Source organism: Rhinatrema bivittatum, chromosome 3 (genome assembly GCF_901001135.1).
Source record: "Rhinatrema bivittatum chromosome 3, aRhiBiv1.1, whole genome shotgun sequence".
Classification (NCBI taxonomy): Eukaryota; Metazoa; Chordata; class Amphibia; order Gymnophiona; family Rhinatrematidae; genus Rhinatrema; species Rhinatrema bivittatum.
The window spans coordinates 133,561,694-133,584,112 of record NC_042617.1 but is presented as its reverse complement, the minus strand read 5'-3'; positions in this window follow the sequence as shown (position 1 = coordinate 133,584,112).

Here is a 22,419-nt window from a genome sequence, read left to right as displayed (position 1 = left end):
AGTTTGTTCCGACACAATGATTGAGAAGCACTGGCTTAGATGTTATTTTGTTCTGTAACTCACCTATAAAGTTATTAAAGATTTAAGATATTAGCGCTGGTATTTAAATGTTTACATGGCTTTTTATCTCGGGGATTTTTAGTTAAATTATGTCCTTGTCAACCCACTCATGTGTTATATTCAACTTTTAAATCTTTGCTGGAGATATCTTCTGTTAAAGAAGTTTGATTGAAGGAGTCACAGGAGCGTATTTTTGCAGTGGCTGGGCCCATGCTTTGGAATGCAATACCGGAATCCTTAAAAGCTATCCAGGACTTGCATAGCTTTAGGAAACTGCTGAAAACTTTTCATTTTACAGAAACATATGAAAGTCCTTAGTACTGAGTTTAATTTTATTGGAGTTGATTACGAGAATTTATAGCAGTAACATTAGGTATGGATGGGCTGAAATCTATTCTTTTATTGTATTATTGTATAATTTATTTTTCTCTGTTTTAAGATTGTTTTGTTTATGCTATTGTTTTATGTTTTATTATATATTTAAGTTGTACATCACAAAGATTTTTGGATTAGTGACATAAATTTTATAAATAAATAAAGTCTTGTATAATATATACATAAGAACATAAGAAATACCATACTGGGTCAGACCAAAAGTCCATCAAGCCCAGTATCCTGTTTCCAACAGTGGCCAATCCATTTGATAGATCACAAGCTACTATTGGTTATTAATTACCGTAATAGCAGTTTATGGATTTAACCTCTAGGAACTTATCCAAACCTTTTTTAAACCCAGTAACACTAATTGCTGAAACCACATCCTCTGGCAATGAATTCCAGAGTTTAGCTATGTGCTGAGTGAAAAAGAAATTTCTTCAATTTGTTTTAAAATAGCTACTTGCTAACTTCATGGAGTGCTCCCTGGTCCTTCTATTATCTGAGAGAGTAGATAACTGATTTGCATTAACTTGTTCAAGTCCTTTCATGATTTTGTAGACTTCTATCATATCACTCCTTAGTTGTCTGTTCTCCAAACTGAACAGCCCTAACTTCTTTAAGCTTTCCTAATAGGGCATTTTGGTCACCCTTTTCTGCACTTTCTCCAGTGCAGCTAAATCCTGTTTGCAAAACACCAAATGTGTGGTGGTTATTATTGGAAGAATATGACTTGTGGTGCTTATGCATTGAATGGATTTAGCGATACACTCTTTTGTGGATTGGTGAGAATTAATATTGGTGGTGAAATGGAGTTTTGAAGAAACAAATATATGTTTTTGATACTTTGAAGTGCAGAAAGAGTCCATTGGAACTGTTTCCCTGAGGAAGCCTGCAAGGGTGAAACAAGGTTCCTTGTTGGGATGGTTATATACATGTTGGTGTTTTGAAAGGTGGTATATCAATACTAACTATACTCATACGGTGGTGTTTGGAAGGTGAACATCAAGTAAACCGCATAGGAACTGTCTACATGCACGGAGGCGTTTTGAAGATGGGGCATCAAGATAATCTGCACCTACATGGCTCATCACCATATAATAATGTTCATTTGACCATGTTTTTTTTTTTAATTTTTGAGCAGATCACATTTTAGTTGCTTTTTAAAGTTTTTTTCATGTGAGTACGACTGTGACTGATTGTGTATGTATAAGTGATTTACATTTGGGTATTTTAATATAAGGGGTTTGTTGGACAATGTTCTAGGACCCAGTATTTATATATACAAAAAAATATAAACATAAATGATATGATGTAATATTTATATTTTGGTATTGTCAGTTATATATTATATTGAAAAGTATTCTCAAAGTTTTGTATTGCTATAAATAATAAAGTGGATCTATATATTGTATATTTATCTTTATGAATGTATGACAGAACATTTGCCTCTTGTATTGGTGGAATATAGTATTTGTATGTCAAAAGTATTTCCTGTTTTTAACTTCTGAGTTAGCCAGCTAAATGCTTTTGAATATGGACTTCTATATTAATTTCTCCTTATGTATCTTTATTTGTAGGGAAGGATGTGAGGGAGGATACAGAAAACTCCCTTCATCCAGCTCGCTCCTCCTTAATAATCAACCTCACAAGGGATTCTGTGTGAAGGGAGGGCCCTTTCACCAAACTATAAGGAACCAGAGCCCAGAAGGGTTAGATAGATCCCAGAGAGCAAGAAGGAACCCAGCCTATTTAAAAAATGCTATGTTTGATGGTGTTTTGTATCAGAACTGCAAGTGAGCTGCATTCACTTTCTGTTTTTGTTTTGCCCTGTAAAAATTGCACCAAAGGAAATAGCCAGTGTCTGCCACCTTATTCCTCCTGGCTGTTTCCCAATCTGCTATTACCCAAGTTACCACATATGGTGGCAAAGTGGGGTCTTCTTGCCGAAGTGGGAAGCACAGGCAGAAGTCCACAGCTGTAGTAGAAGAACAAAAAAAACCCCTGTATAATATGTTTTTCCTTCTCTTTTCCTGGTGGCCTCATGGTTTCACTTGCCTAGCCCAGTTAAAACATGTCAAGGGGCTAGCCCCACCTGTGCAGTCAAGGTTCAAGCAGTATGTAAGGGCTGGACAGCCCTTTCCTTCCCCCAGAGAGATACACCATTTGGAGGCCACTTGGAAAGCAAGGAAGATGGAGCAAGTGATACAGGTCCTTGCCATAGGACAGCAGCAACTGCAAAACGAAAAGTAGAAAGAAGGTGTAGGGGTAGAGTACTCCTTCTTTCTACTTTTCGTTTCTTAAACTAAGTAGAAAAAATGCCCAAGAAACAAAAAAAGCAATGCAAAAAATCCCTTTTTCAAAAATTAAAAGAACAAAAAGTTAACAATTATCCCCCTTCAAAGTAAGGTCTCCGCAGTTGAACTCAGCCAGAAAAACTTACCTGTTGTTTTTGTTAAGCTCCTCCAATAGTGGCTGTAGCATTTGGCCGGCCTTGGGATATTACTGTAACCAGCCTCACTTACTCCAGAATGTCGACTCAGCACTTCGCTGCTCCCAAGCTGCCATTAGAAAGCTGTGGTGTGTACACGCATGCCTATATACCTCATCAAGGTCCCATAGTGGGGAACCAGAAGCCAGCCCTCAGTGATGACATCATGCAGCAAGGTATCTAAACCCCAGCTACACAACAAGTCAAAGCCTCAGCACCAGGTCTTCCTGCCTAGCCTGCAAAGCATGTTACAATCTCTGTGCCTTGACTTGTCCTTTTGCCTTGCCTTTGTGTCTCCTTGCCTGTTGCCTTGCCTTCACATCCCCCTTCCTTTAGTGTCTCCTGCTGTGCCCTGCCTTGCCTTGTCTGTGTCCATCTTGTATTGTTTTGCCTTGTCTGGAACCCCATGTCCGTCTCCTTGGTCATTTCTTTCTGATCTGACTCCTGCTACTGAACCTAGGCCCAACGCCATGACCTGACCCGGAGACCAGGTTCAAATGCCAGGTCCTCGGCCTCGACCAAGGCCCAATGCCGTGATCCGACATGGAGACCAGATTCTGATGCCAGGGCCTCGGATCAGATGCAGGCCCAATGCTGCAACCCAACCCAGAGGTTGTGTCTCGACACTGGGGCCTTGGTCTAGGCCATTGCCCAGACCCTGGCCTGACATCACAACCCGGCCTGAATGCCGGGTCCCAACACTTGGGACTCAGCCCAGGGTCAGGCCCACACCTTGGTGTCCAGACCTGGGAGTTCCCCCTTCCAACATCTTCTTTCTTCAGCTCTTCACTGCCAAATGACGGTGTCCGCTGGGGTTGCACCAGAGTGAATTAACTCTGGCATATTCACCCCTGCATATGGTGCCATTTTGATGTACTGCAATGCCGTACACATGCCATACATCAATATGGCACCTTCTGTGGGAGTGCATATGTCAGAGATAATTCACTCCGGCGCAACCCCAGTGGACGCCGTCATTTGGCAGTGAAGACCTGAAGAAAGAAGATGTCATACGGGGGAGCTCGGCAGGCCTGGACACTGAGGCCTGGGCCTGAACCTGGGCTAAGGCCCAGGCGTTGGGACCCAGCATTTAGGCCTAGGCCTGAACCTGGGCTGAGGCCCAGGCGTTGGGACCCAGCATTTAGGCCTAGGCCCCGGCTTGAGACCCAGCCTCCAGGTCGGGTTGTAGCATTGGGCCTGGGTCTGGGGCAAGGCCCCAACATCGGGAGCCAGCCTCCAGGTCTGGTCATGGCATCGAGCCTGGGCCTCAGTACCCAGCCTTTGACAGAACCCAACGCATAGGGTAAGTTCATATTTATTTATTTATTTTAATATTTGGGGGGCCTTGGCAAATACCCTGGCATCACAGTCAGGCCTAGGCAGCGGTCCCTGCTTTAGGCTTTGACCTATGTCTGAATGCTACACTGGCGCCTCAGACTAGGCCCAAAGCCGGTGTTGCGACCGTCGCTGCCTGACGTCTCCACTCCACCCACCTTACCTCTTTTGCGACTCCCTCTTTGGTTGATGGAAGTTTGGCTGCCGCGGCGTCATCTTGCCGTTCTCCTCCGGCATCCCCGGACCGGCTAGATGCCGCCTTCTGCCATGTTCTCCTGAAGCCTAAGGGTGCGCAAGCGGCGTGGCCCCGACTCAAGTACCAGCTGTGGCGCGAACCTCAGGGGCGTCCCCCTGAGATGACATCATCCTCACCGGATATTTAAGGTCTCTTGTTTTGCTAGCTATTTGAGTTAGCAAAGGTTTAGGTTACGTTTTCCTAGCTTCCTCAGGTATCGCTGCGGATGGGATTCGCTCTCCGCATACCTTGCTACTCTGCGTCCTCGGACTTTACCAGGGGTACCCCCTACTCGGGGGCCTCGCTCTCTCTCTTGCTTTTCAGGTCGCAGTCTGGAACTGGTACTCGCTCCTCGAGGGCCCACGTTCCCGGACCTGCTACCGAATACAACTTCTGCCAGGAAGTCACCGCTGCCTACAACACCAGTGAGTTACCATCTCTCTCTCAGAGCTTTCCCTGGAACCAGGTACTCTCTCCTCGAGGGCCTACTTCATTCCAGCCCCTGGAATTGTGTGAGTGCTACCATCAAGGTTCTGTTCCTGAACTCTGCATACTCTGCCTACTCACTATATTCAGTTTCTCTACAGCTCAGCCATCCTGGGATCGCTGTTCCAGTGCCTGAAGGACTACAGCCCAGCCGGGCTCTTTCAGCTCACTACTGCTACCTCTGGTGGTTCACTATACAGTTTAATAAAAGATCTAGTGTGTGTCTGTCTCACAACTCTGAGCCTGACCGGTGGCCCCTCTCGGGATCTTACCCCCATGGGCGTGGTCATCTGCCACTGGCCCAAGGATCCACCCACAATTATCACAAATAATAACAGATTGCTAACTCCATGGATCCGTCACAGCTCAATGCCTTGCAACCCATACCGGGCCTGGCCCTGCGCATTTCGGAGCAACAAGACGCCTTGGAAAAACTTACTTCAGTGTTTCATCAGCTACACACATAGAAGGTTCAAGGCACAGCTTCAGCCATGAAGGAACTTAGACCCACATCTCATCCTTCAGACACTATACCTACAAAAACCCTCCTCTCTATCCCAAACTCTATTGCCAAACCTATCGCAGACATTATCAACTCCTCTCTCTCTTCAGGCTCTGTCCCAGATGCCCTCAAGCGATTGTTAAACCCCTCCTTAAAAAACCCTCGTTAGACCCCAAAGACCCCTCCAACTTCCGCCCGATCTCAAACTTGCCCTTCATCTCCAAGATCATGGAAAAGATTGTGAACATCCAACTCACAGAAAACCTTGAAAACAATAATATACTGCACCCTGCCCAATTCGGTTTCCGCAAATTCCTCAACACTGAAACACTCCTCCTCTCCCTGACGGATCACATACTCAGAGGCATGGACCAGGGTAACTGCTACCTCCTTGCCCTCCTCGACATCTCAGCCGTCTTTGATACCATCAATCACAACCACCTCATCAACTGTTTGGCCGAAATAGGTATCTCAGGCCTAGCCCTGCTATGGTTTAAATCCTACTTATCCAACAGAAAGTTCGCCGTCAAAATAGGAAATGACAAATCCACACTCTACCCCCTGTCCCAAGGTGTCCCTCAAGGTTCCTCTCTCTCCTCCACCTTATTCAATATTTACCTCACCCCCCTCTGTCAGCTTCTCACAGACCTTGGCCTCAAATTCTACCTCTACGCAGACGATGTTCAAATCCTCATCCCCATTCACAACTCTCTCACTGATGCCCTTGCATATTGGAACACATGTCTTGCCTCTATAAATGACTTCCTCACTAACATCCACCTCGCCTTAAACTCTTCCAAAACGGAGCTGCTCCTTCTTTCTCAACACCAACCCCCTAAACCCCTGATCTCCAATGACCCAGCCTTCAACACCATGTCGTCCCAACCCTGTGTAAGAGACCTTGGGGTTATTCTAGACCAACCACTCAATCTAAAAAAACAGATCAATTCCATCCTCAAAGAAGGTTTTTTCAAGCTCAGTGTTCTAAAGAAACTTAGACCCCTCCTCCACTATCAAGACTTCCGCACTGTCATCCAAGCTACTCTTTCCTCGAAGCTAGACTACTGTAATGCCCTCCTCCTCGGACTACCCTCCTCCACCACGAAACTCTTACAAATGTTCCAAAATGCTGTCGCCAGGGTTATTGCAAACTCACGGAAAGCCGATCACATCACTCCCATACTCAAAGACCTCCACTGGCTCCCCATAGCATCCCGCATTCTCTTTAAAACTTTAACCATAATTCACAAATCCATCTACTCCTACAACTCTAACTGGCTTGATGAACTCTTTTGCCCCATACACTCTGACCGACCCATTCGGTCTGTCAACAAAGGTACCCTATCAATACCTCCTATCAAAAAAGCCCACCTCTCCGCCACAAGGGATCGCGCACTCTCCATTGCAGGCCCCAAACAATGGAACTCCCTCCCGACCACACTCAGACTTGAGCCATGCTACTCTAAGTTCAGAAAGAAACTAAAGACTTGCCTCTTCCGACAGGCCTACCCAGAATAATTGTCTCCATCTACTGCCTCACCTTTAACTTCATGAACAGTCCTCATATAAGTGGTACTTAAATTGTATATAGTCTTTTGTAATTAGCCTATCTGTTACTGTTTAAAGTTAATGTTTTTAATTCAATATTTCTGCACTTTGGGGCGGATTTTAAAAGCCCTGCTCGCTTAAATACGGGCGGATTTACGTGAGCAGGGCCTTGCGCGCCGGTGTGCCTATTTTCCATAGGCCTGCCGGCGCGCACAGAGCCCCGGGACTCGCGTAAGACCCGGGGTTTTTTGTCGGGGGCGTGTCGGGGGCATGTCAGGGGCGGGGCCGATCGACACGGCGTTTTGGGGGCGGGACGTGGCATTTCAGGGGCGGGCCCGGGGGCGTGGTTTCGGCCCGGGGCAGTCCGGGGGCATGGCTGCGCCCTCCGGAACCGCCCCCGGGTCGCGTCTCAGCGCGCCAGCAGCCCGCTGGCGCACGTGGATTTACTTCTCCCTCCGGGAGGCGTAAATCCGTGGACAAAGGTGGGGGGGGTTTAGATAGGGCCGGGGGGGTGGGTTAGGTAGAGGAAGGGAGGGAAAGGTGAGGGGAGGGCAAAAGAGAGTTCCCTCCGAGGCCGCTCCGATTTCGGAGAGGCCTCGGAGGGAACGGAGGCAGGCTGCGCGGCTCGGCGCGCACCGGCTGCCCAAAATCGGCAGCCTTGCGCGCACCGATCCAGGATTTTATAAGATACGCGCGGCTACACGCGTATCTTATAAAATCCAGCGTACTTTTGTTTGCGACTGGTGCGCCAACAAAAGTACGCGAACGCGCATTTTTAAAAAATCTACCCCTTTGTAATTACTCTCTCCCCCTTCCCCTCCCTGTTGATTGTATTTTCAGTCTTTTAGTTGCAATGTAAACCGGTATGATGTTTACATACTAATGCCGGTATATAAAAGTCTTAAATAAATAAATAAATAAATGAGGTCAGTTACAGGAGGTAACTTTAAAGCTGCTGTACCACTGGCGGCTCCAATTCGCTTTTCCGGAGAAATTCAGAAGACCCGGGGCTTTTTAAACCGGTGCTGCATGCATTTTGCCTTACAGCCATCTTTATTCCCTACTGCTCTCTCCAAGACTACCTACATCCTTTCATACCTGGATGGTTGGGCCTTGTCTTGGGCATCTACCTTGTAGGAATGCAAGGACCCCATTTTGCAGGACATAAAAGGATTTATGGACTTATTTAAATCCGTTTTCGATGACCCTGCGCGAACTTCTGTCTCCAGTTCTGCTTTGGTTGAATTGAAGCAAGGCAACAGATCATTGGCTGAATTTGCCATAGAGTTCAAAACTCTTGCAGCGGAACTCTGCTGGGACCCCAAATGTCTCAAGACTAAGTCCTGCAGGAGGACTGTTCTTAGGCTTCACTACGCTCTCTCCTCCGCTCTCTCTCCCAGTCTCCTTGACCTATGGACCAGTCATGGTTCAGACTCCTGCCCTGGTGGATTCAGGGGCAGGAGGCAACTTCATTCTCAGACATCTAGTGGAATACTTGAGAATTCCCCACATCAAGATGAAAGATTCACTACTGTTATCTCCATTCATGGAGAGCCCTTACTGGGTGACGTGACTTGCCAAACCGTACCAGTTACTCTCCGCACCGGAGCTCTCCATACAGAATCTCTCTCCTTCTTTGTACTGGAAAAGGCCATGCACCCTATCGTCCTGGGGTTACCCTGGGTGCAAGTGCACCATCCCCAATTTAACTGGGCATCCTTGGATCTCTCCCGCTGGGGCCCAGAATGTCACGGGAAGTGCCTTAAGGAAATCTTGCCTATCATTTGCATGCCTACGACTCCAGTGATGGCAGGACTGCCGCCCCAATATGCATCTTTTGGGGATGTATTTTCCAAAGAAGCGGCTCTCATTAGGGAAAGAGGATGCAAGCAGACTTTTACAAGAATCAAGAAACAGTTTAAGTTGTTCTGGAACAAAAAATATATAACAATCATTGTTAAACTTTACAATAAATTTGCAAGGGTATCTTAGTTGAAAGGATGCTCCAAGAGATTGGGTCTCCTGATGTGAGTGGCTTTAGCCAGGTCAAGGAAAATTTGAACAAACTGACCCATGAAATTATCTCCCATATATTGGAAATAGTTGTGCATGACCAAGCCTAAATCTTGTTCACAAATAAATGACAACAAAAAGATGTGCGGCATACAATGTACTGGACAATAATAATATAACAACCAAACAATTATTTATTTTACATTTGCACACTGAAAATGTGCAAGGTATTTAATATATAATTTACTGTGTGTTGCAGTCTGGGAAGCTGCAGTCCAGGTGTGAACCCTTGAGCTGAACTACCCTGGGTAGAGTAGGTCGGGAGGCGGAGCCACAGGCACAGGTCTTCACCCGGGAACCAGGAACCCCCCAGGAGGAGCCCGTAGGGTCCTAGAACCTTGGGACTTAGGAGCACAGTAATAGTCTATTGAAAAGGCCTGGGCAAGGGTAACCCACAGAGTCCAGCAGCAGGGAGCAGGAAGGCCCGGCAAGAGCGGGGCAGTCAGATAAAGTCTGTAGCCTGCTGAACAAGCCGTAGAGAGCAGGCCCGGGGTCTGTAGTATGCCGCGGAGCGGAGCAGACAGGAAACAGGAACAGAGTCTGTAGCGTATCGTAGACTGTGACCAGCAGAAGGCAGGACTGGAGTCAGTAGCGTGCAGTGGAGCCAGACCGGGCAGTGAGTAGAATGGAGACGAACCCAAGTCAGGCTGGCAGCCAGTAGAAGCAGTCTCAGGTGCAGGCAAAAGTCGGAGGCTGGTGGCAAGCAGGAGCGGAGTCGGGCACAAGCGGAAGTCAATGGCGGGCTGCAGGCAGAAGCGGAATCAGGAACACGCTGAGGTCAATGGCAGGCGGCAGGCAGAAGCGGAGTCAGGAACAAGCTGAGGTCAATGGCAGGCGGCAGGCAGAAGCGGAGTCAGGAACAAGCTGAGGTCAGTGGCAGGCGGCAGGCAGAAGCGGAGTCAGCAACAAGCTGAGGTCAACCGGAATGCAGAACAGCAGAAGCGCAACTAAGAACTACTAACAGTAGCGACCCTCGTTGCAAGGCAATGAGAAGGCAGACGAACGCCGGTTAAATCAGGCTTGGGGCGTGGCGTAGTTAACCCAGGCGGGGCCAGACTTCCGGCGACCGTGCGTCCATAATGCGCATCCTCTCGCGCGTGCGTGGCAGCAGCAAGATGACCCAGCAATGGTGGACGCCCCAAGGGCCCGGCGGAGCCGCGAGAGCGGCGTTCCCCCCATCGGAGGTGAGCCCTGAGCACAGCAGATAGAGGGGAAGCGGTGGAGACCGCAACACAGTGTTGTAAAAGCGACATTGTATGCCGCACATCTTTTTGCTGTGATTTTCCCTATATGTGTGTGCTGTTTACTCCGCCTCTCCTCTGTGCTATCGCACAAATAAATGACACCAGCAACGTTGATCTTTCAATTATCTCAGTAGTAGAAGATTCCAGGAATTCAGTCAAGTTCCCTAAATCCAAAGGGTGTTGTGCCTCATTCTCTCTTGCTCATGAAAAAGGAAGAAAATATACTTTATTAAATAAAGGAATATTTTCTGAAGGAATATTAAATATCTCAGTCATATACTTCCAAAGTATAACACATGGTTGTTCACCAATTATCTTTAGAAAGTTCAAAAGCTTAGATTTAAACACCTTAAGCGGTTTTCAACAAGCTCAACTTTTCAATTCAAAATCAATCATTCCTAGACTAATGTTGCTTGCAAATTCTGAACTGATTTCACTTGATCCTCTAGATTTTTAATCTTGTTGGTATGCTCTGTTAGCTGGGAGTTATGATCCAGGGTCAGAACTTCCAATTTTAAAGAAATCTGTGTAATTTGTGAATAACATTCTTGAAAACCAGGACCTAGCTGAGCCACCAGTTCCCACAGAGAATCCAAAGTCACCTTGGCCCACTTGGGGAGGGGAAACAAAGAAGGTAAAAGCTCAGATAACCAAGATGGTACCATTGAAGATTGTATGGTTAATGTAAAAGTCGAAATAGACTCACCTCCACTAGGGAGAACTGCCTGAGCAGTGACCGAGTAACCAGAACAGCTCTCACTCCCTGCCATCGATGCCATAGTTCTGACCACACCCTCCATGGCAATTCCCTCCACCTCAACTCTCAGGTGATCCACTCCCATGGCTGTGAGTGCCAAATCCAGGGGAGAGAGGGAAAAATGTGCCGGAGGTGGCCTTAGGTCTGGGGGACTTAGAAATACTTCCCCAGATGAGATAGAGGCTCCTCTTCCAAACCTGTCAGCGGGGAGTGGGTAGATAGTAGTGAGCTCTCTGATGGTATGCTGACCCAGAAGGAGAAGGGGTGCTGAGGGAAACACCCGTACGATCCCTTTTTCTTTAGGAGGCATAACGATGTTGGAACACCTCTAAAGCTGAAAGCAGTAAACAGGCTGCTCAGGAGAATCTACTCACATGCCACCATCTTGAATCTTCCTCTCTGCAAAGTGAGCATGTTCTACTTAAAGCTATGAGGAAGGGGCAATCATGGCACAGGATATGGACAGGGCTTGAATTGAACAGATAGTCAGCTGGGCCTTATATTCAGATGTGACTGTGATAAAAATTGGGTTAGTAGAAAAGAGAAGGGATCCTCCTCCTTTCGCTATTGTAATGAAGGGGATCAGGGAAGAGGAAGACCAAGAGGCTATAAGGAACTCCCTAAGTTACAGAGAGGGACCTCACCTCAAATTGAAAGGGAGAATAGTACTAGATGCTAAGACCATCCAGGATCATCCAAAAAAAAAAATCCTGCTATGGTTCAGAATCCACAGGAACAAAAGAGTAGGGGAGGGCACCATGAACCCACCTCAACCCCAGAGAAGGAGAACCAGCCTAGAATCCATGAGCTGTAGTAAAGGCTGGAGGCCTTTCCGACCAGATTCGACTCTCCAATGAGGGCTGCTCCCCCCAGAGGAACAGGAGGGGGGGAACTGCCCAGAGAATCCAGAAACTATGCACTCGCATCAGGAAGAAAACACTAAACATTCTGGTGTATGTCACAGGTATGGGAAGCCAGGGCACCATAAGAGAGAATGTAGGTTCCCCTTAGCCACATGGGGAGTGGTGGGGACTTCCCAAAATTAGAGGAGCCCTAAGGGATCCAGAGAGGGAGCGCACCTGGGAGCCCTATTTGTTGATAGTGCTCTGCCACCCCAGAACATATCCAATTGGACAGGAGATCCTATGCCAGAAGGGTTAGTGGGGCCCAAAACAACTGCCCCTATCTGAATTGAAGGTGTGGTCATCCAGGCCTTATTGGATAGTGGGTCCCAATTCACCTTTGATAACCGGAGCTTTTATTATGCTAGGTTGTCACACATTCCATTCCAACCATTGCAGGGACTGGAGCTGAAGGGCATAGTTGTCCCTATGAGGAATATATAGTGGTGACAGTGGAGTTTCCCCAACACCTTACTGGGGGAGCCCAGCAGCTAGAAGCTTTGATGCTGGTATGTCCAGATTCCCAGTTTGGAACCCATATCCCAGTACTATTAGGTACCAATTTTCATGTTTGGCTGATTGGCACAGGCAAGCCAGGAGGCCATATGAGGCCAAGACTGGCATTCCTCCCCAGATGTAAAGCTATTACAAGTGTACTTTGTAGGGAGACAACACAGAAACGAGGTGCTGGATTTAGTAGGGGAGATACGACAAAGAAGTAAAACCCCTATTGAAATACTCCCAGGAGGTGTAAAGGAGTTAAATAACCACTTGACAGTCGATACCACCTTTGCGCACAGCACAGTGATAGTTGAGGCCCCAGCAGAGGACCGATTGTCTGCAGGGTTACTGGTACAGAATGGTGTACTAACTCTAGATAGGAGACGGTCACAGAAAGTGTTTGTTAGGCTGAAGAATGAGTCTAACCACCCTGTCCAGTTACTCCCAGGGATCATGATGGCCACAGTGAGCCAAGTGAAGGTTGTGCAGAGAGTTGAACCTAAAGGGAGGTGTACTGAGAATATTGACACAAATGTTTTCCAGTTTTGGGACTCCCCAATTCCCCCATCTTAGAAGGCCAGACTACAGCAAAAATTGGCACAACGTGCTAGCATGTTCTCGTGGTCTGAGTGGGATGTGGGGAATGCAAAGGGTGTAGAACACCACATATGTCTTACCGATGACACCCCATTCCAGGAAAGATCAAGGAGAATAGCCCCAGGTGACTTAGCTGAATTGAGAAGACATCTGGAGCAACTCAGGCAGGCAGGGATTATCACTAAATCACATAGTCCTTATGCCTCCCCTAATGTAGTTGTGAGGAAAAAGGATGGGACAGTATGATTGTGTGTTGATTACCATACCCTAAATTCCAGGACCATACCTGACCAGTATACTATGCCATGAGTTGAGGATTCCCTTGGCTCTATGACTAGAAGTCAATGGTTCTCAGTCCTTGACCTACACAGTGGGTATAACCAAATACCTATGAGTGAGGTTGACAAGGAGAAAACTGCATTTATATATCCACTAGGGTTCTACCAATTTTACCAACTCCCCCAGGGGATCTCAGGTGCCCCAGCTATGTTTCAGAGTTAAATGGAGAAGACTGTAGGGGATATGAACCTATTAGAAGTGCTAGTATACTTGGATGACCTGATAGTCTTCGGGAAAATTCTAGAGGAGCATGAAGAAAGGCTACTCAAAGTACTTGATTGGTTGGCACAGTGTGGATTAAAATAGAATAGAGGTTCCCTCTATTCTATAGGGTGGTATACTGTGGGGGCCAACAACCCTAAATTGCCAAATATTAAATATAGAAATGTATATAGTTGTGTAGACTGAGACTACTAACCACGAGTAGATAAGTGTGCTGCTTGACATCCTATTAGCAATGTACATAGTCATGTAGAAATGTATATACTTGTATAGTCTAATAAACCTGTATATATTTGTACATACTGCCAGCCTTGTTCACAGTCCCATTTGTTTTCCTGGGGTGAAGGGAGGGAAATCCCACCCACTAACATCTTCTTCCCCTGGTGGAGGCACCAGGCACCAAGAACATGAGGATCAATGGAGTCTGCCCTAGGGGGGCTCCCGCCAGGTCGGTCCCAGATTCAGGAACGCCGCACAAGGTAAGCGGTCAAGGGGCATTACATAGGGGTTGGGAGTGGGAGTGGGAAGTGGGAATTGGGAAGAGGGAAGAGGAGGGAATGAGATGAGAATTATTGTGGTGGGGAGGAGATTCTGAGAGAAAGATCATTGATGGGAAGGAGCAGGAGCTAAGGGAAGCTGAAGGTGGGGAAGGAAAGGAGTCATTTTTAGGAGTTAGGAGGAACTGATATTGTGATCATTGGGGAGAGTTGAGAGGGTATTAGCTCATGGTATGTGTGTGGGGCGGGGGGGGAGAGAGAGAAATAGGAGGTGCATTGCTTGTGTATGTGTAGCACTGTGTGTGTGTGTGTGTGTGTAAATATTTTTTTCTAATTTGCATTCTCTTCCTCTCCCATCTCCCATCTCCCACTCACCTCACCTCTCATTCTTATTATATAGACTGACTCACTACTTAGGGGGGGTGGATTACACATAATAATTTAACATTGTTTAGCAGAGAACATAAGGTAGTAATTTAGATAATTGTTTGTCATTTGTAAATGCAGAGCACTTAAATAAAGTTCAGGGGGCACTTAATTAGTAATATATTAGATACTTCAGGTAATTAATTTTAGTTGCTCTGACATTTTTGTGCCCAAGACAGCATGATTCTTTATGTACAAACCAGAAAGATTTAAAAAAATATGTTTTATAGTCTTAAATATTAAGATACAACACTCCATACCCCTCATCCACCCTTGCAGGCATTTTCTTGATGAGGCGCCCTACACAGCCCCCAATGGGCTGGTCATGGACCACAACGGTGGCATGCCAGGAAAGGTGAACAGACGAGGGGCCTGGGGACTGGACGAAGAGCTGAAGATGAGATGGACGGAGTCAGGAGAGGAACATCGGACATCAGGAATGTGGAACATGGTACCTCTGGACACGGAACATCTGAACATCAGGACATCAGGAGAACTGGACATCTGGAACATCAAACACGAAAAAAGCGACAAGGAGCTACGATGAGGGACGAGACCAGGAACATCAAGACGAAGAAGATCAGGAACATAAAGAACATGGACTGAAGATCCATCAAGGCACAGGAAGACCACAGAAGACCTGGATCGGGAAGAAGACCACAGACACTGTACAGACCAGATCCGAATGCTCTGAGAGACTGAAGCAGGGCTCTTTTATAGGGCTCATCCAGGTGAAGACTGATGATATCACTGGTGAAGGCCGCAAGACTTTTCCCGCCGCTGGCCCTTTAAAAACTGAAGAGAGGTGCGGCCGCACGCCTAGAGAGTGGCAGGACCAAGGACAGCATCGGCGGCATTCATGCCGCGAAGAGGAGCAGGCAGAAGCAGCACTAGGCCGTGAAATGAGAGCCAAGAGGAAATCTCAGCGAGAGTTTCCCCGCCGCAGAGGCGGAGTCAGCAGTGGCGGCTCCAGCCGCAAAGATGAAAGGCGGCATCGGGCAGGCTCAGCCTATCGTGAGGGACAGCATCAACAACGGCCTGGCTGGAGGTAAGGGACTGCCTGCGGCTGGGCCCACAGGCAGGATCCTAACAGTACCCCCTCCTCAAAGACTCCCTCCTCAAGCCTCCTATCAACAGCTTGGAAGGGTGGAGATATCACTTCATACTGTCAGGGGGAGATCAAGAGTCTAAGGACAGGAGCTGAAATTTCTTGATGAGGGACTGAAGCAATAAAGATACTTGAAGCTGAAGACATGACGTAAAAAGTTGAAGATCCAGGCAAGATGTAGACAACACTGAAGGTGAAGAACAGACAGGATATGGGAATTTCAGTACAACAGGGTTTGCATCTCAGGTTCTTGTAGTCAGGGTGGCAGAAATTGAAGACAAGGAGTCCAAGTTGAACGGGAGGCACAGATGATTGGTAGCATCTTGGAGTAAAGTCCGTTTCTTGTTTCTAATTAGTCAAAACAGAAGTGGAAAGCACATAAGCATCATCTTATGATGGTAGCAATGGTGAATACAGATTAAGCATCAAGCTGGATTCTTTAGATGCAAGGATGGTACACCAGGAGAGTGAGTAGGTGAACTTGCAGATTACCACATGCTCTTGGGTAGGCATTGATACAGGGGACACTCTATGGAACAAGGAAATCCAATGAACATTGCGCCAAGATCATTGTGGAGGCATTGATATTCCTTTTGATGATAACTGGTACTGAACTGAAGTAGACCAGTGGAAGAAAGCTCAGGGTTACTAATTCCAAACTTTTATAAGGCTAGATGGTAAGAGAAGTTCCTCTAACTCGGTGAAAGAGGAAATTGCATCATAGGAAAATCCATATACTTTTACAGGCTCCCATAAGCTGGTGTAGCTGTTCATAGGAGCTAAGTAGTTAATAGACATCACTACGATACTTTATGTAGGATACTGATTCATCGTAAAGGATTTCCCAGATAGCTGTATAGATGAGTGTCTCTCAGGCTTGAATCAGTTGGGCCGCTTTAAGGTAGATGGTTAAGACTCAATAGTCAAGGCTCAAGGACAGCAGAAGATTCTCTACTGTAATGGATGGTTGAATTGCAGCCGATGGTGAACATCTTTGCAGAAGCAACTTACTGATGGAAGACACTTGAGAAGCTAGCCAGAACTTTTAGTTATCTGTAGAGCCAAACAGAAAAGGCTTTCAGAGGATCAAAGGATGGAAAACTGAAGAAAATGGCCGCAGGCATTCTCATAGAGCCAAAGACAGTGAAGTTGGATCTCGCCTGTTGTTTCCAAGAAAGACAGGGTCCTTCCAGATGGATAAACAGCAAGGCTGTACAGGCTTACCAGACAAGGTAAAGGATGGTAATTGCAGTCCTTAGCCTGGTAGTGAAGATGGTACAGGAAGAGCAGATGAATAAGGAATCAGGATCTCTCAATCCTGATCCAGCAGCATGGAACACTGCATGAAGGACACTGGCGGAAGATGGTGGCGAGCTCTGGATACAGGACAACCCACAATGATGTGATAAGAGCTGGAATTCTGCTTGCACAAGCAAAGACAATGTCTTGGCTGTGGATAATCCCAGAGCAAGCATTAGAACAGAGCAAGCAGGGACTGACTTGGAAATGACGAGACAGAGCCAGGTCTAGGGTGCAAGCGCCTCCTGCAGGTTGTACAAACCCAAAGACCCGGAGTTGCTGTGGAGTATACTCTGATTGATTATACACTCCCTGAAGCTTGAACATACTTAGCGATAAAGTCAGATGTGGAAACCTGGGCACAGGCGTTCCTGCAGGTCATATGGAACCCAGGAAGAAGAGCCAACATCCCAGTGGAAAGAATGGAGATGGTCCCTGAAACAGTGGCAGGCACCTCCTGCAGGTCGAGAAAGTTCCAGAACTGGACTGGACTTGGAGACAACTGAAGAGGTGAAACAAGCAGAAAAAGAAAAAAAATTTGGATAGAAACAAGGTATCAAATGTCCAGGAAACTGGGAACAAACATTCTGGGCAAGAAACAAGTTCAAAAGTGTCCGGGAACTTGAAGCAAAATTCTGGGCAAAATCAAGGCTATCAAAAATGTCCAGGAACTTGACCCCATCACAGGCACAGCTCACCGAGCTCATGGCCTTCAGATCCTATTGTGAGGCACAGAGGCGCGGTCACTTCTCAAGGAAGATTGTGAGCCCCTGGACCAATGGGACGGTTCAGGGAGGAGCCCCAAGATGCACACTGTGGGAGGTGAGAGAGTACCTGCACAGGCAGAGCAGGAACAAGGCTGGATTGAAGTCAAGGCAAGGAACAACTGGAACAGGAGCAAGGCAGGCTCAGCCCTCCACTGGACCTACATGCCCCAATGGGACCCAGAAATGCAATGCTGGTCTCGAGAGTAGCCCTCCGGCCACTCAATAGCCCTTCCATACCCGCCACTTGGGAACAACGAGTGCATGAGGCCAGACGGAGGCAGAGGGCAGGAACAACAAGACTCAGATGAAGACTCAGGATACTCAGAGGAGTCAAACGTAGACTCAGGATACTCAGAGGACTCAGACAATGGTTCAAGTTACTCAAAAGACTTAGACAAGGATTCAGGTTGCTCAGAAGCCTCAGACAAGGATTCAGGATACTTGGAGGTTTCAGGCAAGGGTTCAGGATTCAGGAGAAGGTACTGGGTAAGTGCTGCCATGCAGCGCATCCTACACAGTCGTCCATAGCTGGCCGCGGACCACGCCAAAAGCGAAGCAGACTCTAGACGAAGCAGTGGAACTTGAAGCCAAGACATGACGAAGATTCAGGAGAGGCCTGCACCGGGGCGCACCCTACACAGCCGCTGGTGGCTGGTCATGGAACATGCTGAAGCGGAGCAGGTTCTGGCAGAGTCTTAGGCATAGACAGAAGCAGGCACAAGGAACTCCGAAGACTGGGACTGGATTCTAGACTCAGGATTTAGAAGCTTGGCATTAAAAACAGGAGACTTCCGGAGGTTTGCGCTGCTGATGAGAAGAAGGCCTTGTACCATGAGTCGCCCTATACAGCCCCCCATGTGCTGGACATGGACCACGACGGTGGCACAAAAGGAAAGGTGAACAGACGAGGGACCTGGGGACTGGACGAAAAGCTGAAGATTAGACGGATGGAGTCAGGAACGGAACATCGGACATCAGGAACATGGAGCATGGTACCTCTGGACATGGAACATCTGGATATATGGACATCAAGAAAACTGGACATCTGGAACATCAAGAACACAAAACAAGTGACTAGGAGCTCTGACAAGGGACAAGACCAGGAACATCAAGATGAAGAAGATCAGGATCATGAAGAACATGGAACAAAGATCCATCAAGACACAGGAAGACCACGGAAGACCTGGATCGGGAAGAAAACCACAGACACTGTGTAGACCACATCCAAAGGCCCTGAGAGACTGAAGCAGGGACCTTTTATAGGGCTGGCAGGCAAAGACTGATGACATCACTGGTGAGGGCCACGGGGCTTTTCCCACCGCTGGCCCTTTAAAAACTGAAGAGAAGCATGGCCGCATGCCTAGCGAGGGGCAGGACCAAGGACAGCGTCGGCGGCGTCTATACCGTGAAGAGGAGCAGGCAGAAGTAGCACTAGGCCACAAAACGAGGGCCTGATGTTGGCAGCTTCCTGCCGCAAGAGGAAATGTTAACCGGGGCTTCCCCACCGCGGAAGTGGAGTCAGCGGCTCCAGCCGTGAAGATGAAAGGAGGCATTGGGCGGGCTCGGCCTGTTGCGAGGGATGGCATAGATAACGGCCTGGCTGGAGGTAAGGGACTGCCTGCAGCTAGGCCAGCAGGCAGGGTCCTAACAATTGGTTCCTGGCCTCCATGCCAGGTCATATCTTCAGGCCTGGTCCTGGGTCCTGTCTGATTTCCAGGCCTTGGGACCTGGCATTCATCAGATACTCAACAAATTAGGTAAGTTCATTTTAATTTTTATAAGGTCTCGGGTTAGGCCACAGCCCTGCTGTGGTCCTCAACCTGTGCCCTAGACAAGGCTCCAGTCTTGGGCCTAGGCATAAGCCTGATGCATTCATTTAAAATAAATGCAACAAATAAGATTCATTTCATTCGGGGATCCCTGATTTGTTTTGGGGTCCTCCAAATGGAATAAATTGGTCTTATTCATCGCATTCTGCACATTTGATTTAAACGAATGTATTAGTTCCTAATACTTCATCCTGAAGTCAGGCAAGCAGCAGCATTTTGTAGTAACTGTAATGTCCTCAAGGCAGATGCCGGAAATCCTATATAAACAGAGTTACATTAGTCGAAGATGTAATTGTAGTACAAAAGGCTGGACAACTGACCGAAACCCTAAGGGGCCTAAAAGGAGCTTCAGGCCATGCAGCATTCATATTAAAAAAAAAAAAAATGCCTCAGACCAAAGATTTAATTTGTTGGTAGAAATTTAGATTAGAATAAATAAAATGCCTAAGATCTTTACTTGTGAAACTACCAGCAACGTGATATTGTCAATAAATAACTAAAGTAAAGCGGTAATCAAACTATTGCATTATAGTAGCAGAACCTCAATGTTCTCCAAATTTAAGGCAAGCCTATTGTAAGTAAGCCAGCGCCAGATGGTTGAAATACAGATAGACACAGTTGCAGCTATTTCTGTACAAGAGGACTACATGGGGAGAAAGAACTGAATAGCATCTGCATACAATCTGTATTCTGCACAGAGACTAACCAATAATTTACAAATCAGAGACATATAAATATTAACCCTGGGAACTTCCAACTATATCTGCTGCCACATCAAGTTGTCATTATTAATCCTCACTTTTTGGGATCGTCTACTGAGGTATGATATAAACCAGTTTAAAATTGTACTTGAGATCCCACAATCTCTTAAATGGAAGAGGAGGACCTGATGGTTCAGCATATCAAATGCTGCTGTGATGTCAAGCAAAATAAGCACAAATTGCCATCCACCATCAAGTCCTATTCTAATTGTGTCCAGGCTAGAGAGCAGAAGGATCTCTGAACTTAGGCCTAAATTCATCATTTTGCTATTAATTTCACATGAATAGTGCTTGTGATTTTAAAAAAAGGGGTGTGGTTAGGGTAATTTTCAAATTACGGCAACACATGCTATTTTAGCGCTTCGCATAGGTATTTTACCGCAATAAGCATTAAATTAGCAAGCTGCAAAGTGCCCATATAGGCATTTTCTTGTTTTGGGCTGCTCCTGGCAGGAGAAAGAGAAAGAGAGCGAGCGAGAGAGAGAGAGAGAGAGAGAGAGAGAGAGCATCTGGTTCGGGCATATTGCACAGCTTAGTGCCAGGAAAAAAGGTGTAGTTCTTTCCCGTGTCAAAATGTACGTTACGCTATTGCATGCAATGTTAAACATCCCTCATTTTCATAAGCCCCACCTAAACTCCTCCCCTTTGACTAAATTTTTGGAATTTGCATCTGCATCTTGGAATGCGAAAAATAATGTATGTGTTATGGCATTATAGCAGCGTAAGGGCCCCAGCACCCGTGATAATGCCCTAACGCATTTTGTTGAATGATCCTATAAGTGATTTTTCAAATCCAAATTGAAATTGGTCTAGGATATAATGGGTCTCAACAAAATCATTAGAAAACAAGAGCCTCAATGATAAGAACATAAGAACATGCCATACTGGGTCAGACCAAGGGTCCATCAAGCCCAGCATCCTGTTTCCAACAGTGGCCAATCCAGGCCATAAGAACCTGGCAAGTACCCAAAAACTAAGTCTACGCCATGTTACCGTTGCTAGTAACAGCGGTGGTTATTATCTATGTCAACTTAATTAATAGCAGGTAATGGACTTCTCCTCCAAGAACTTATCCAATCCTTTTTTAAACACAGCTATACTAACTGCACTAACCACATCTTCTGGCAACAAATTCCACAGTTTAATTGTGCGGTGAGTAAAAAAGAGCTTTCTCCGATTAGTTTTAAATGTGCCACATGCTAACTTCATGGAGTGCCCCCTAGTCTTTCTATTATCTGAAAGAGTAAAAAACCTATTCACATCTACCCGTTCTAGACCTCTCATGATTTTAAACACCTCTATCATATCCCCCCTCAGCCGTCTCTTCTCCAAGCTGAAAAGTCCTAACCTCTTTAGTCTTTCCTCATAGGGAGCTGTTCCATTCCCCTTATCATTTTGGTAGCTCTTCTCTGTAACTTCTCCATCACAATTATATCTTTTTTGAGATGCGGCGACCAGAATTGTACACAGTATTCAAGGTGCGGTCTCACCATGGAGCGATACAGAGGCTTTTCAATATCTTTGATATTAAGGACTAGGAGGAAAGCTGGTAGTTAGCAAGATCCAAAGGATCTAATCCTGTTTTTTTCAGTAGGTGTCTCATGAAGGCATATTTAAAGTTATAAATAGAACTTTAAAGACTTCAGTATTGGTACGCTGCATGGATTAAGTGGATTAAATGGACAAAATGAAGGGTTTAAGGAAGAAAGAACTTTAGACATACTTAGACCTTAGAACCTTAGAATGTTTCAAAAAAAGACCATCTAACTGGTACTTCATTAGGCAAAACCATAAACCATGGAATTTACTGAGGCAAATGTCGCCAAGATTTTAGAAACTTATTACTAAAAAAATCCAGGAAATCTTCAAAACTGAGATTCCCAATGACATTTTCCATCTGATAGATTTCATTTCTGAACATTTCTAAAAATTATTTATTTAGTTATTTTAAGAATTTATAAGTCACATTATCCAAGATCTTAAACTATACATAAGTGAAACAAAATTGTGTGAAAGTTTCCTTGAGATCTGATCTTTCTGGATATTTGGAGTTGTTTCTTTTGCA